General features: G+C 33.5%; 1 long non-coding RNA gene across 1 annotated transcript in view; it reads left to right on the top strand.

The window, feature by feature from the left end:
* The window catches only part of LOC139046300 (uncharacterized), a 55,910-nt gene extending 39,713 nt beyond the window's left edge, over nt 1-16,197 (top strand). The window contains exons 2-3 of the long non-coding RNA XR_011506143.1: nt 15,408-15,545; nt 16,072-16,197. This is a non-coding gene — a long non-coding RNA (uncharacterized lncRNA). The remainder of the gene's footprint in view (nt 1-15,407; nt 15,546-16,071) is intronic.
* The last annotated feature ends 627 nt before the right edge of the window (nt 16,198-16,824 follow it).

Consider the following 16,824-nt stretch of genomic DNA (forward strand, 5'->3'; position numbering starts at 1 on the left):
ATCATGAAGAAAAGCTCTCTGTAAAAATTCAATTGAATCCTCGGGTCACCTGAGGATGAAGAGGAGCGTGAAGGAATAGGAGTGGGTGTTGCTGGAATTGGACTAATGTTTCCAACCAACGTTTGGACTTACAGCCGTGAAAAGATAGCAAGAAAAATACTTTAAAAAGAAGCCTAATAAGGTAGAATTTGGAATAGAAAATATTAATATAAAATCTTAAACAATAGAGATTAGAATACTGATGTACTTGTATAAGAATTGTCACCTAGTCAATGGATCAGAATAGATATCAGAAAGATAAAAGCACATATAAAATTTTTAATGAGATAAAAAGAAGTGGCAATTCACATCACTGAGAGAGGGCTAGATTATTTAATAACATGGGTAAAATTTGTCAGATATTTTAAATAAAAACCGTATTGCCAACTTTTTTTTAGAAAAATTAATTCCGTATGAATTAAAGATTTAAATATGCAAAGTTAATTAAGAAAAACTATGGATAAATTTTTAAATAAGATTTAGGATGGAAGAGATCCTTCTAAACAAGACATGAAAACCAGTAACAATAAAAGGGAAATTGATAATTTGACCGAATTAAAATTACAGTCAATGTACAGAAAAAAGAAAAAGCTTAAAAATTTAATCTATAACTTGGAACAAAGTTGTAATATGCATGACTTAATGCCCCTAATATACCAAAAGCTTCATGATATAGACAAAAGAAAGTAAGCTATACTGCAGATAGAGCAGGTTTTAGCATTGTCATGGGCTAGGATAGGGCCATGTTGGTAAATGGCTAAAGTTCCATAAAAGAACAATGCCAGGCAAGTTTGCACAAATATTCTCCTTCATTTCCTTTAATATATTTTTAATGGTTTTATTATTTGATTTAAGTATTTAATACATCTGAAACATACATTTGTAAATTGCATGAAATAGCAGTGGGAACTTTGCTTTCTTCTGGATGGATAGACAGTTATATTATACCACTTAATAAACAAATCAGCTGGTTCCCACTGAATTGTCATTTAAATTTTAATATATGCTTCTATATATTTCTGGATTTCATTTTGTCAAATTTTCCTATATTACAATAATACCCACATTTATGCAGCACTTATTGGCAGATAGTGTTCTACATGCTTTACCTATATGAATTGATTTAATCTCAACAACAACACGAGGAAGGTACAGTTACCATTCCCATTTACAAATGAGGACACATCTGGGTAAAATGACTTACACAGAGTTATCCAAATAGTGGGAGGTAGAGTTGAGTTTCAGATCTAGGCTGACTTTCTCTGGAGTCTGAACTGAGTCACTGTGCTATGTTGCCTCTTTTATAGAGGCAATATTTTATATTGCCATATATACATATGCCAAATATTTTATATTTATAAAATAAAATGTCTCTTGGTACATGTGAGGATCTTTGTTTAAGGGAGACAAATATAAGTGAAATTGATGGTCTTAGCATCATAGGGTCATAAGTTCTCCCATTTTGAGTTTTAGTATGCACTGCCATACTGTCCTTTATGTTGGCTGTTATCTGTTTAATATTCCCTCTGTGAGGTGGAGGAGGGAGAGGCAGAATGACTGAGAATATGTGCTTGGTATTGTGCTATACGCATGCTATGTTATTAACCTACATGTGAACACTGAATGCTAGGTATTTTTGAATGTGGAAACTGAGGCTGTGCAAGGTTCGCCGATATGTGTAGCTAATAAAAAAATGATTTGAACCCAAGTTATCTGGCTAAAAACCTTATTAATTTCATTTTACTTTGCATTTTGGGATACATATTGACTGAAACAAAACTGGAGAGGCTAATAACCAAGAATTTTTAAGTTATTATTAATTTTACCCAAATATACCTCAGAATAACCAATGTCAAATCAAGACATTTTGACTCTGGTTATGTGAATTTTTTTTTAAAGGCTCAGATCAGAGGAATTTCTATTGACCAAAGCTGATTGTTGTAAAAACAAAACAAAACAGCCATTCAGTAAAAAACCACATGAACAAACGCATAGTAATTTGTCAGCATTTGAACCACAATTATTGAATGTTTTTCAGGTCAAAGGTCACTTCAGGAGGAGAAAATATATCATATGCCAAAATATCTCACTCTGAGAGCCAAACTCAAGTAAACTCAAACTCAAGTAAAATTGAATAGCATTAGTAAGATTATTGCTATTTCAATAAGGTGATATGAGGTGATGTTTGTGTTTAATTAAATGTCATAGTTGTCAATTCATAGCAGAGTAAGGCATTTAGCCATTGTTATATAATGAAAACCGGGCACTCCAAGAGACATTCTGTGATCACCTGGGGAAATCTTTGTGGATTATAAGTAGTCCTAGGACCACATTTTAAGACACTCTGATGCAAGAGTGATCATTTTCGCTGGGAGCTCCCATAGGCAGGTACAAGAGACAACAGTTCTAGACAATGTACTCCAAATGTTACAGAATAGACGTGTAAGTTGTTCACTCTGTGACATCAATATTTTGGTGGGTTGATTGACTTCAAATCTGTGATCTTTTTGTGAAACATATAGACGCTATATGAAAAATAAAAAATTGTGGCATTAAATCATATGTATATTATAAGATGTAAAATCTTAGGGGAAAAAATTATCGGCGTTGGCAAAAGCCTATCCACTTTCTTGATTATTTGGTATCCTAAGATTGAAATGCCAGAAGGGACAGTAGAAGAGATACTATAGCAGACATAAATTACGCTGAAAGTCTTTTCTGTATTCAAGAAGATTTTTGGAACTCTGTAGATTTGGTACATAAATATGTGAAATATGAACAGTTTAACTTCTTGGGAGGTCAAAACAATTGATTCTGAACCTTGTTAGTGTAATTATGGCTAAGATCTTGTAACTGACTAGAATGTCAAAGCTCATTGCCTCTTATATTGCATCTCTTACCACATGATTAAAACCAGGCTGACTTTGGGTACAGTGCACTTCAATATCTGTGGTGATGGTAAAATGAATACACATGATATAATAGTTTCACCCAGAGTGTATATGTGTTGGGCAGGACAAATGGAGGGTGGAGAATCAGGGATAAAATAATCTCCTAGTACTCAAGGACATAAAAATTTACCTTTAGCCTTAGTAAAGTTGGCTGGTTTAGTTCTTGCTGTATATGGGTTGTTTCTCAACAAGTCAGAAGATATTTAGATAAGCTATCATGAAAAAATTTCAAACAATCATGCTGCGGGGGGGGGGGGCGGGGGGGGGAAGAAATCTAGGGCAAAGTTCATATTCCCATAATGTATACTTCTTGATTAATGTGGTTTTTGAGATGCCTAATAACAGGCATCTAATAATAGGCACAGAAATTTCTAAACCACAAGGGTATTTCTATTTTGTAGAATGGACAACCAAAGAGACACACAATTTTTGTTTTCAATTTGGATCTATTTTGAGATTACTTGCATGGTATTTCTAAGAGGTATATTGTAAATATTTTAATCAGATAACTTTCCTTAAAAAATGACTGATTCATTTGGAAGTTTTTATAGCTGCCTCCAGACTTGATCAAGATCAGCTAAATAGCCATCTGAATTATATATCTATCAAGAAATTTCTATTTTAATAGGAAACAAAATACTCCAACATGAAAAAGAATAGGAGTGAAAACAAAATGACTTGGATTAAGGTCGTAAGGTATTATGGGATTGTCGCAAATGCATTTCAACCTTTGCAATCTCCCAATCAAAAATATTATTTTACTGCATAATTATCCTGTAAATGAAAACAAAACGCTAATAATCTTTTAAGGCTAGACCATTGCTCTTATTCAAAATGCATATTTTTAAAGTACAAACAAAATCATTATTTTGGATCTTTTCATGGTTTCTTCTCTTTGATAAAAAAACAATACTTGGAATTTTTTTGGAGTTCATTTTCAAACAATGATAGAAGTTTGAACAAGATTAATAACAGTTTGAATTGTCTATCTTAGCCAACTAAGTTCGCTCTTGGCTCAGTGACTTGTTCCATCATGATAGCCTACAAATGCCTGAGATTCAAGTCTGTGCTTTGGTAAAATTACGATTTATGATGTGGCATTGATCTTTAAGTTTAACTCAAATGGTTGAAAATGCAAATGTTAACATTTTGCGTACCAGATTTTACTGTAAATGTATCTAATATATTCCTAGATCCACTTTCACCTTTGGGAAGCAGAGAAACACTCTAATATATAATTATTGAAACAAACAACATATTTGCCGTTATCTTCTTTCATGTTAAAATTCATTTTCTCCATATGTGAATTGTCTTTTATATTAGTTGACTTGAGGGCATTTACACATTAAAAAATACACTTAAAATATTTGTAGTTTTTGGAAATACTCAATATCACAAAATACAGGACTGAAGAAAAAAATCTTGTTTAGAGCGCCACATAGAAGAACAATATGCTGTATCAAAGAGGGCAGAAACATACATAGAGCATTGTCTAAAGTAAAATTTTGACATTACCATAAGTATAACACTTTTTACTTCTGACTCATCCCTTTACTGTGTCATCATTAACTATTTGATTATATGAGTAGAAAGATTACAGTTTAATCTAAAATGAAAAGAAAAAAAAGAACAAAAAATGAATATATATATATTTTTAACTTGAAATAATTTTAGACTCATAAACAAAGCCTTAAAAAACACACACAGTGCTACATAGTGTGCACCCAGCTTCTCCAAACATTAACATCTTGTAAAACCATGGAACCATTATTGAAACCAGGAAATTAACATTGATGCATATTATTAACGAACAACTGATTTTATTCAAATTTTGCAAATTGTACCAATAATATATTTCTTTTGGCCCAGAATCCAACCAGAGTTCCACATTGTTACTAATTATCATGTTTCAATCTCCTCCAATCTGAGACAGTTCCTCCATCTTCCCTTGTGTTTTATGGTCTTGATAGTTTTAAGAGTACTGGCCAATTATTCTGCAGAACCTCCCTCAGTTTGGGTTTGTCTGATGTTTTCTCACGGTTAGACTTAGGTGATGCATTGTTCACAAGACCACCACAGATGAGATGCTGTGTTCTTCTCAGTGTATCATATCAGGAGGTATGTAATATCAACATGCCATTACCAGTGATGTTAGCTTTGATCGAGAAGCCTGTTCTCCCCATCTTAATTTATAATTTTAATGCAACCCCAACAAAAACAGCAACAAACTTTTTACAGAGGTAGATAAGTTGATACCAAATTTCATATGAAAAAAATAAAAATGTAAAGAACATCCAAGAGGGGCCACTGCAGTGGCGTAGTGGTTAAGTTCACATGCTCTGCTTTGGCTGCCTGGGGTTTGCAGGTTTGGATCCTGGGCGTGGACCTATATAATACTCATCAAACTGTGCTGTGGCAGTATCCCACATACAAAATAAAGGAAGATTGGCACAGATGTTAGCTCAGAAACAATCTTCCTCAAGCAAAAAGAGGAAGATTGGCAATGGATGTTAGCTCAAGGCTAATCTTCCTCACCAAAAAAAAAGTCCCCCAAAAAAGAATAACCAGGAGAGCACTGCAAAAGACAATTTATGAGGGGAGACTGGATTTACTAAATATGAAAATGTAAAGTTTTTCTAATCAAAACAGTGTGCTTCTAGCAGATGAATAGATACATAGACTAAAGGAATAGAATAAAAAAAGGCAAAAAGAGATGCAAGTACCTGTAAAAATTTAGCACATGGAATAAATGGCATCTCAAAATACTGAGACAAAGATGCTAACAAGATTTGTTATGTACAGGAGATAGGTAGAAATGGGTAGAAATAATTGGGGAACACAAATGGAGTGGAAGAGAGAAGAGGGTATGACTTTTCTGTAAGTATATCTTTTTGTATGGTTCATACTCTTAGAACCAAGCATATTAATGTTTCACATTCCCAAACAATAAATAATCCATGAAAATCACAAAAGATGATAAAGAAACCCAAAGTGTAATGTAAACGGTAACAAAGAAACATACCAAGATATGTTGTTAAATGGATAACATAACCACTCTGACTGGGATAGAGAAGAAATCAACTAAACTAACTTTGGGAACAGTATTTTGACTATATACTGCAAAGATAAAGATAAAAAGAACTATATATAAATATTGTACTCTACTTGGTAAATTTGTTTTTCTCCAGAGTTATAGTTTAGCAATTCTGACACTACCTTATGTGAGTTTAGGGTTGAACACATATGTAAATAAATTGTGGATGACCAGAGCTAGGTTTCTCATTGTCAGGGAAAGGAGTTATAAACAAGGAGAAGGCTGTTGGATTAGAATCACTAATTACTGAATTTTTTCTTGGGACTTGACTTTATAGTTTGTGCTCTAGAACAAACCCTTTAGTTTCTGCTTCATTAGCTTACAGTCTTGCTAACCTGCCAGGGGCCACTGCTCATCTTAGCATATGCACCTAACTATTGGAAGTTCTCAGTTTAGTGGAAGCCAGATCAACAGACATGAAAGGGAATCTTTAGCCACTCCAAATACTGATATCTGGATCCAATTATTCCCTTCCGCTGGAGAAAGGGAAAATAATCTTTCCTTTCCCAAATTCAATACAGCCTATATCCTTCAATGCCAGAATTAGTATAATGTCACAGTCTGGTACAGCTGTTGATTAGAGTTAGAAATGAATATATCATTAGAAGTGAGTGAATTGTGGTTCAGGCCATTAAAATGAAAACAAAAGTGGTTTTCTCATGGCAGTGGAAGTGATTCCTACTACCTCTATGGATTCATAAAATAGTATGTATATTAAGGTGAATTCCTCCTGTGCACACACTCAGTGGCATAAAATCAATTTTATAAAATAAGACCTTCATAGACTAATTAATAGATGACTCTTATGCCTCATGTCACATTGGATGCGAAAGGGAAATGATGACTAAGACTGATCATTAAGGATTGAGTTGCATGTTATACTCTCCTAGGACCGAAGGAGTGAACAAAAAAGTCCTGCCCTCAAGGAGCTTTCACTTACCAATCTTCTCTACATGTTTTTCTTCCTTCCTTTCTTTTCTTTTCTTTTTTCATTTTTTTTTTTTTTATTTAACCCATGATGCCAGTGTTCTGGATTAAAACACCAGTGTGAGAATCAGATTATGCAGCAATATTTTCATGACATCATGATCAAATTTCATGCCCAAGTGGTGTAAAGCAAAATTGTATAGGGCGCTCTACTTTTTACTTAATTTTTCAACTGGTATTTAAGTAACTTAATGCCACGTTTCGATGAACTTAAAACATGCCCTCCTGCCAGAACCAATAGGAAACAAATATCCTTTTCTACGACATAATTTTACTATTGGCAGCCAGAAATAGCTTCACAAAGCAAATGATACTGCTGTTCAAATATACCCAGAAGAAACAGTTTAATATTAATTATGCTAACACCAACATAAGTTTTTGGCAGATGTTCTCCGATATCCAAACCGATGACACTAAGTAAACCAGTTACGAAAGCCAATTCATTCAATGATCTCAGAATACCCTTTTCAGTTAACTCCTCTTGATGACGTCTCCTCTATGGCATCTCCTTGAGGTAGTGCTACCCTAAACTGCACCTTGTTTAGCTGCTTAGCAGTGATTTTATGATCAAGGAAGTTGATAAAACCAACCTGGTCTTCATAATTTCCAGAATAAAATAAGCTCTTCCATGTGCTAAGCACTGAATCACTGGTTATTTCTGGCAGAGGCAGAACAGAGGGGGAGGTGACTAAACTAAGCGCTGATCTAAATACTTAGATGCAAAGATGTTTTTTGAAGAAAATTTGGCCTCGCAGGCACTTAACTGCTTAATTTCTGCTTCTATGCTAGGTATTATTATTGTTGGTACATGCAGATTTACCCTCTAAATGAAGTCATATTTAAGTCAGGTCATGAAAAACGCCTTATGAGGGTTGTACCATTAGCTTCCATAGAAATTCCTTCTGGGAAAATTGATGGGGTGTCTTAATTTTCAAAATTTAGAGATTCAACACATATGAATTCTCCTTTAGTTAGCAAAATAGAATATCTGTATTTCAAGCTTTCACCATCAACAGTAAGCTTGAACCATTACATAGTTACCATCAAAAGACCAGCTGGAATAATTGATACCTGGGAAGGATACAATTCTCCCTACTTTCTAAATGCTGTAGCTTAATCTCCTGCTTATGTCTTGGTCATCATACATCTCTGCAAGTTATGTAAACATTATATCAAAGATTGTTCAATGTTCATATTTTAAATTCTTCCTTATACATTTCTTCAAAAAAGTTTGTACTCATTTTTTGGTCTGGGCTGTGACATTAGTCTGGATTTTTGATGTATTTATTATCTCCTCTAATTTTTTTCTGAATTTATGTTGCATCTGTGTATGTAGTGACATCAAAACATTCTTGTGAATTATATGGGGTATACAGTATAAATATATAAATGAAAGAAATGAAGGTTTGAATTCTTTATTTTATAGAAGCTCTCTATAGTAGGGGTTAAATAAAACCTCTTTTAACAGAATTAAAATAAGAATTATGTTTGGTTAGAATTAATTTGTTTAAATTTCTTTCATTTTTTAATGGTTTTTGTTTAGTTTCTTTTATTTTCATTGTTGTTGCTATTTGACTAATCTGGAACGTTATAACATGATTTAACAGTCATCACACTAAGTAATCAAATGTTTTCAAATAGAAATTTTTGTTTTTTCCATCCATGTCATAATCCAATATTGTTTCATTCTTGCTGATTCAAGAGATAACTTCATCTCAATCAAATCAGTCACCAAAAAAGTATATTGCAAAAAACTTTTAATATCAGGTGTGACAATTTTTTTTCACAATCAGTAAATTCTCCAGCCTAATGAGTTAAAAGTGATTTAAACTTTAATTCATAAAAACTAAGACAGGAACTTGAGTTTATGTGAAACAAATAACATCCAACATTTTGATAAACATGAATGATTTAGAACGTTTCAATATTTGATCAAACAATATTAAATTAATGTTTCATTTCTTGAAATTGTAATATTTCATTGAATTTTTATCCTAAGTTTAAAGTTCTTAAAGTTTTTTAATCCTAATTTCAGCATATGGGTAAGCTGAAAATGTTTCTAAAGTTTTACAAGACAGTTGATTGAATCTTTATTGCTGTGCTTTGAAAAATGTTTTGATCAAAATGTAAATTAACTTTTTAAGTTTAAATTGGATAATTACATTTTTTTAACACATTGAGTACTCTCAGAGAGTGTAGTCTACTAATTGCTTTTAAAAATTTTAGAGTGAGTATTTTATTATTCTCATTTCAGAGATGAGGGAATTTATATGCAGTCAAGAGTTGGTTGAGTAAGGTCAGAATTTTTGGCAAGTTGTCTCACTCCAAACTTATTGGCCCTTAAAATGTTACCATGAAGTCTTATCAGAAGCGTGTATGCTACCTGGCAAATTAATGTATATTTTCTATGAGCGTGTGGATTTTAGCTGTGTCAGAAAGTAAGTCCTGTTTCTATCAAGTCTTCTCTAGAATGCTTGTCTTGAAATGAAGAAGCCATTTAAGAACATTAATTATAACACTATTCTTTTATGTAGTCAAGGCCCAAGATGTTACAGCCTGAACAATTATTTGCCATTTTTCAAAACTCTTGACCACTTTGTATACCAAAAGATTATAAAGAAATTTAAGCATCATGAACTTCTAGATTAACTATTAAAATAATAGATGGAAAATATTGATACTAGAGTGAGAGTTATTATATTAGAAACACTGTAAGAGAAATTCAAAGAATAGTAATAACATGAATCAACTTAATGAAAGATCAGGAGGTATGCTTTCAGTTCTTTATTTTTTTTCAGCTTTATTGAGAAATAATTGACAGGCAACATGGTGTAAGTTTACTGTGTGCAATGTGATGATTTGATACACATATTTATTGAAAAACGATAGCCACAGTAAGGTTAGTTAACACCTCCGTCACCTTTTTGTGTGTGTGTGTCGTAAGAACATTTAACACCTACTCCTTTAGCAACTTTTGAGTATATAATACAGTACTGTTAACTATAGTACCCAAACTGTACATTGGGATCCCCCAAATTTATTCATCTTATAATTGGAAATTTGTCCTCTTTGACCAACATCTCCCCATTTTTCCCAAACCCTAGCTCCCGGCAACTGCCAATCTATTCTGTTTCTATGAGTTTGGCTTTCTTAGATTCCATATATAAATGAGATCATATAGTATTTGTCTTTGTCTGTCTTATTTCACTTAGCATAATGGTCTCAAAGTCCATCCATGTTATCACAAATGGCAGGATTTCCCATTTTATGGCTGGATAGTAGTCCATTGTCCATATATCTATCTCTATATCTAATCACATCTTCTTTATCCATTCATCAATTGACAGACACTTAGGTTGTTTGTATATCTTGGCTATTATGAATAACTGAATAATGCTGCAATGAACATGAGAATGCAGCTGTCTCTTCAAGATCCTGATTTCATTTGCTTTGGAGATACATCCAGAAGTGGGATTGCTGAATCGTATGGTATCATATTGTTTGTTTTTTTGCTATTAAGTTGTATGAGTTCCTTATGTATTTCGGATATTAACCCCTTAACAGACATATGCTTCGCAAATATTTTCTCCCATTTTGTAGTTTGCCCTTTCATTTTGTTGATTGTTTCTCTTGCTGTGCAGAAGCTTTTTAGTTTGGTATAGACCCACTTACATATTTATTTTTGCTTTTGTTGCTTGTGCTTTTGGTATCATATCTAAGAAATCATTGCTAAGACTAATGTCAAGGAGCTTTTCTCCTATGTTTTCTTCTAGGAGTTTTGAGGTTTCAGGTCTTATTCATAAGTCTTTAATTCATTTTGAGTTAATTTTTGTGAATGGTATCAGATAGGTCCAATTTCCTTCTTCTGCATGTGATTACCCAGTTTCCCGAACATTTATTGAAGAGACTGTCTTTTCCTCATTGAGTATTCTCGGCCCCCTTGTCAAATATTAGTTGATTGTATATGTGAGGAGTTATTTCTGGGCTCCTGATTATGTTCCATTGGTCTGTGTGTCTATTTTTAAGCCTGTTGCATACTATGTTGATTACTATAGCTTTGTAATATAGTTTGAAATCAGGAAGTGTGGTGCCTCCAGCTTTATTCTTCCTTCTCATGATTGCTTTGGCTATTCAGGGTCTTTTGTGGTACCATACGAATCTTGGGATTGTTTTTTTCTATTTCTGTGAAAAATACCACTGGCATTTTGATAGGGATTGCATTGAATGTATAAATGGCTTTGGGTAGTATGGACATTTTAACAATATTGATTATTCTGAACCATCAATATGGTATATCTTTTCATTTTCTTTCTTCAAAGTCATGGTTTTCAGTGTAGAGATCTTTCACCTCCTTGGTTAAATTTATCACTAAGTGTTTTATTGTTTTTGATGCTACCGTAAATGGGACTGTTTTTGTTTCTTTTTCAGAGGACAATCTCTTTATAATTGTCAGGCATATGGTAGACATTGTTTTTCAAGGTGGGATCCCTGGACCAGTAGCATTAGCATCGTCTGTGATCAGAATGGGAATCTGTATTTTACTATGGTAATCAGATGATTCCTATGCAAGTTAAAGTTTGAGAAAAACTGCTGTAGGGCAGGACTATAAATAACTTTGTTTTAAAATTATTAAAGCTTTAGAAATAATTTACCTTTTACACTTCGGATCTTCTCTCCTTCTCTCAATCACATTCATTTTCCATCTCTGGTCTCGAAAAGAAAAGATGATTCCACTTAATTTAACTTAATTTTATTCATTTTCTTTTCAAGCCATGGATAGGCATGGGGAAGAGGGCCAATCTTTTTGGAAAAGAAAGGCTTTGCCTCTTTCAAAATATCTTGGATTCATGATAGCTAGATCCTTATTGCTTCAGACTCTAAGCTATGGCATTCCCTGTCTTCAGGCAGAACAGATTCATTTTTCTTTTCCAGTAAGGAACTTTAGACTTTCACAATAATTAATAATTTTGATGTCAAGAACATACAAAAAGAACACAGAATCCCAAAGTCTCACTTTTTATAACTTATTTTCATAGAGATTTTTCTTCATGACTGACTATGTGGGGAGTCCTTGAGGTTATGACTATGGTGCTGACAATTTTCCCTTTTTAAACTATGGATTATATAGTCTCTTGCTCCCTCTTTGTGCTTTTTTTTTTTTTCCCTCATGTGTGGGCTCCAGGAAAATGGGATAAGACTTTAATCAGTAAATTGGAAGCTTGTTTTTAGCTTAGGAAAAATTTTATAGGCTCCAAACTATTGTTTAAAATGAGGCTTCTATTTCTGAGTTTCAAGTTTCATGCTATATGGATAACTGAGAGTAGCCTATTTATGAGTTGTTAATTTTAATAATGAGTATTATTCCTACCCATGTCACCATAGTACAATTCTTGGATATATATTCATTAAACTGAATATTGTTATAGGAAATGATTTTAAAAATTACTGCCAAATGTAACAAAGTTGTACAAGGAAAAAAGGTTGCTTCCTTAGTAATTTTTTCAAAATATTTAGTTAATATTTCCAGAATAAACCTCAATTTTCAAAATTTAGTATCTTGGCCTCTTTAAAATCACATCATATTAAATTTGATTTGATCCATTTGGTCATTTGAGACTTTACCTCCAAAAACTACAATTCTGACATAATTTCAGAGGTTTTTTGGCCAAGTGAAATAGAAAAAGAAAATCTAAAAGAAAATTGAAAGGTAAAAAAAGCTACATAATTCTAGAGGCTGATATTTTTAAGTGAACAGAAGTCTTATAGTCATTTAAAAGAACATAAATATTGGCTGAAACTTTATAGTTAAAATTATTTAATATAAATTAAAAAGATTTATTTAAACAGATTTCTTTTATGAGGTTTATGGAAACTTTACTGTAACACATTTTCTAGATCTTAGCTCCTACTTGATAATTGATAGATCTATTTCAATATTTTGTCAGAACTATTCAGGCTCTATAACTCATGCGGATTGCTATGTTGCTGCCTATAATCCTCTGTGCTTTGGGTTCATTAAATAAATGAGGACAAGGAGATGTATAGCAGAAATGTGGGTGTTACAAAGTTGGACAAAACAGTGGAAGGAAGTTTCATTTTCACTCTAGACTTTCATCAGAGTCACGTGCTCTCTATTCTAAAGGTTTTCAATCATGAGGATTACAGTTTTTTAAAGAACATTAACTTATTTTTTTCCTGAATATAAAAATAATACAAGTTTATTTTAGTCCATTAGGAAAATTTATGAAAGTATAAATAAAGAGAAAATAAAAATCACCTGTTATCCCACTACCTATAGGTGATAGATACCATTTGGTGTGGATTTTATTAATCTTTTTCTCCCTTTGTAATGATACTACATATACTCTTTTGTACCTTGCTATTGATTGATTGGTAATACAAAATAATTTATTTTTACTCTAAAATATGCTTTTTTAAACTTAAAATATATCTAGTATAAAAGTAAAAATAGAGTATGTCATATAAAAAGTGTCAATGTCGTTAAAATATTTCCGCTCCCTAGAGGTAACCAGAGGTAACTGGAGTTAATAGTGATACACATTGATAAATTTTCTTTTATGCATTAAAGGTGTGTGATAGGTGACACATAGAACAGCTGCTTAATATTCATAGTGTAATTGGAGCATAATTTATTAACTTCAGTTGATAAGCAAATGTTAGTTTCCAAATGTTCCCTGTTAAAAGCATGCGATAGTGCATAAACATGCACATATATTTTATAAACTTAAAGGATACTTTAAGCACTCCTGTAGGAATCCCTAGAGGTGGGACTTCTTGTTTAATAGGTAAGGAAATTTTATGTTTTGATGAATATTTTTGTGTTTTGATGATTATCCCTAAAACTGCCTGCTCCTTTCATGCATACATTGTATTTTGAGAACATGTGATCCTTTCCAATGGTAGATATCAATCTTTTTCATTTTTGCCAATATCATAGACAAATTGAATTTTATTTTTATTTTAATTGGTAGGGCTATTATAATTTATTCATGAATTTTAACAACTTTCATATGCTTATTAAGAAATTGCATCTTTTTCTTCTTTTGGGAACTGTCTGCTCATTTAGCTCAATTTTCTCTCGTTTTTTTGTTTCTTACCAATTTGTAAAAGCTCTTTGTCTGTTACCTATATGGCAAATATTTATCTCTCTGTATTTTTTCTTTTCTAACATTGTTTACTGCATCTTTAACAGATACACATCTAATTGTTAAGTTGTGGAATTTTTTACAAGATTTTTTTTTGTTTTTGTTTTTTTTTGCTGAGGAAGATTTTCCCTGAGCTAACATCCACTGTCACTCCTTCTCCCCTTTTATGTGAGCAGCTGCCACAGCATGGCCACAGACAGACGAGTGGTGTAGGTCTGCACCCAGGAACCAAACCTGGGCCCCCGAAGCAGAGTGTGCCAAACTCAACCACTAGGGTACCAGGGCTGGCCCATGTTGTGATTTTTTTTAAGCAGCTATTTTTATAAATCATAGTAATAGCTTACATAGATATAATACTTACCATGTACCAGGCAATATTCTGAATGCTTTGCAAATATTGATACTTTCAGCATTCATTATAACTAAATGAGGTTATATTGTTATGATTTTATCATTATCATTATAAGAAATGAGAAAAGTGAGGCACAATGGAGTTAATGCCTCAACTGAATGCCAAAATATACGTGATTAGAAAGGAGCAAAACTAGGACCCGAGCCTAGGCTCTTGGCCCCTGAGCCTGTGCCCAATCTACTACAATATCTCTCAGAAAAGAAGCCTCAGTCCCTAGTTCTCCTTAGGGTGGTGCGATTTTACAGAACACATCACAAAAGCTATGAGTGTGGTAAGGCTACTTTCTGAGGAGATGGACCGTTAACAGTACATGTTGGGACCTCCATAGGGGGCTTTCTCCCCAGCAAATTCCCCTATAGCCTCCATTTAAGGTCTCATCTTAAAATCAGTGCTTTTCTTCAGACTTTCATGGTTCTTAAGATCACCAAAAAGTTAATTAATTAAGCACATATGAATAAGGATAATATTCTAAATGTTCATTCATGTTGGAGGAGTGACATGAGTAAGACAGCAGAATAGGAAGTCCCAGTCCTTGTTCCCCCTTAGAAATGCTGGATGTCAGATGGACCAAAATACCTTTATGAGGATTTCAGAATCCAGTCAAGAAGTTGCAGTACTGCAAGCGAGCACAAAGCTGAGAACAGCTGCATTGAAACGAATAAGAAAAGCAACTTCATTTTACCTACGTCAGCCCCTTTCCTAAGTCTGCACAGTTCAGTGCCAGAAGAGAACACTCCAGCCCACAACTTCTCCTTCAGGGTGAAATCGAAGAGTGGAGCATGCTTCCAGCCTTCCAGCTTCGTGGAAGATTGCTCAAAGTGGTGTCTGTCTAGACTCACTCAGAGTGCTGATGGAACCAGAATGGTTTGGATATGTCGGGACCACTGAGAACAAAGGTAAGCAGTGGGTGGCTGCTTCAACAAATGACTGCATAAAGATGAACAGGTCATCTTTCAGCAGATGAATAGATAAAGAAAATGTGGCATATATATTGCATGTATATACATACAATGGAATATTATTCAGCCACGAAAAAGAAGGAAATTCTGTCATGTTGTACAACATGGCTGAGCCTTGAGGACATTACGCTAAGTGAAACAAGCCAGTCACAGAAGGACAAATACTGCGTGATTCCACTAATATGAGGTATCTAAAACAGTCCAACTCACAGAAACAGAAAGTAGAATGGTGGTTGCCAGAGGCTTGGGAGAAGAGAAAATGGGAGAATTGCTATTCAATGGGTTTAGATTTTCAGTCATGCAAGAGGGAAAAATTCTGGGGATCTACCATACAAATTGTGCTTATAGTTAACAACCTGTGCTGTGCACAAAAATTTAAGAGAATAAACCTCCTGTTGTATGTTTTTTGCCACAATAAAAAATATGTTCATTTATGTTTACACTTTTGGTGGCTACATTTCAGATAACTTCCACAGAACAAGAATCCATTTATGGAGTAGACATGGAGAGCACGAGGGAGTGAGAGCCTTAGGGACTTGGGAAGCTTGCCCTGCACGGAATAAAAGGTAAGATCTAGAACATCCAAAAGGAGGCCCTTGAGATCACAGCATTGTTGGCCATGTTTTGCCTGGCAGGAATTCTCTCTTAATTCCTTTAAAATGGAGTAAAATCTATAGGTTTGCCACTTAAGTGGATCAACATAGACACTCTGAGCAATTCAGAGTTACACATAATTTATTCCCACCACTTTGCATTTCTTATTGATCAAATTCAATATCCAACCACCAAATTTCCTCTTCATTTTATAATATATATACAGGCCATCTGTGTATGCATATTTCAGTTATGCTAATGGCTTTATAGACATTCGGAGTGAGCTATTAACTCAGTTAAAATAATGACATTTATTAGCAACTTAAATAATTGTATAATTTATATATATAAATATATACATAAAACCTCATTGGTTTTTGACGGTAGATATGTAAAGTACAATTTTCCCTCTTTCAAATGAAGCATCACTTATTATACCACAACTTTTGGTCTTTTTTTTTTTTGAAAGATTGGCACCTGAGCTAACATCTGTTGCCAATCTTTTTTCGTTTTTCTTTTTCCTTCCTCTTCTTGTCCCCAAAGCCCCCCAGTACACAGTTGTATATTCTAGTTGTGAGTGCCTCTGCTTGTGCTGTGTGGGACACCCCTCAACATGGCTTGA

The sequence above is a fragment of the Equus asinus genome, chromosome 9 (genome assembly GCF_041296235.1).
Source record: "Equus asinus isolate D_3611 breed Donkey chromosome 9, EquAss-T2T_v2, whole genome shotgun sequence".
Taxonomy (NCBI): Eukaryota; Metazoa; Chordata; class Mammalia; order Perissodactyla; family Equidae; genus Equus; species Equus asinus.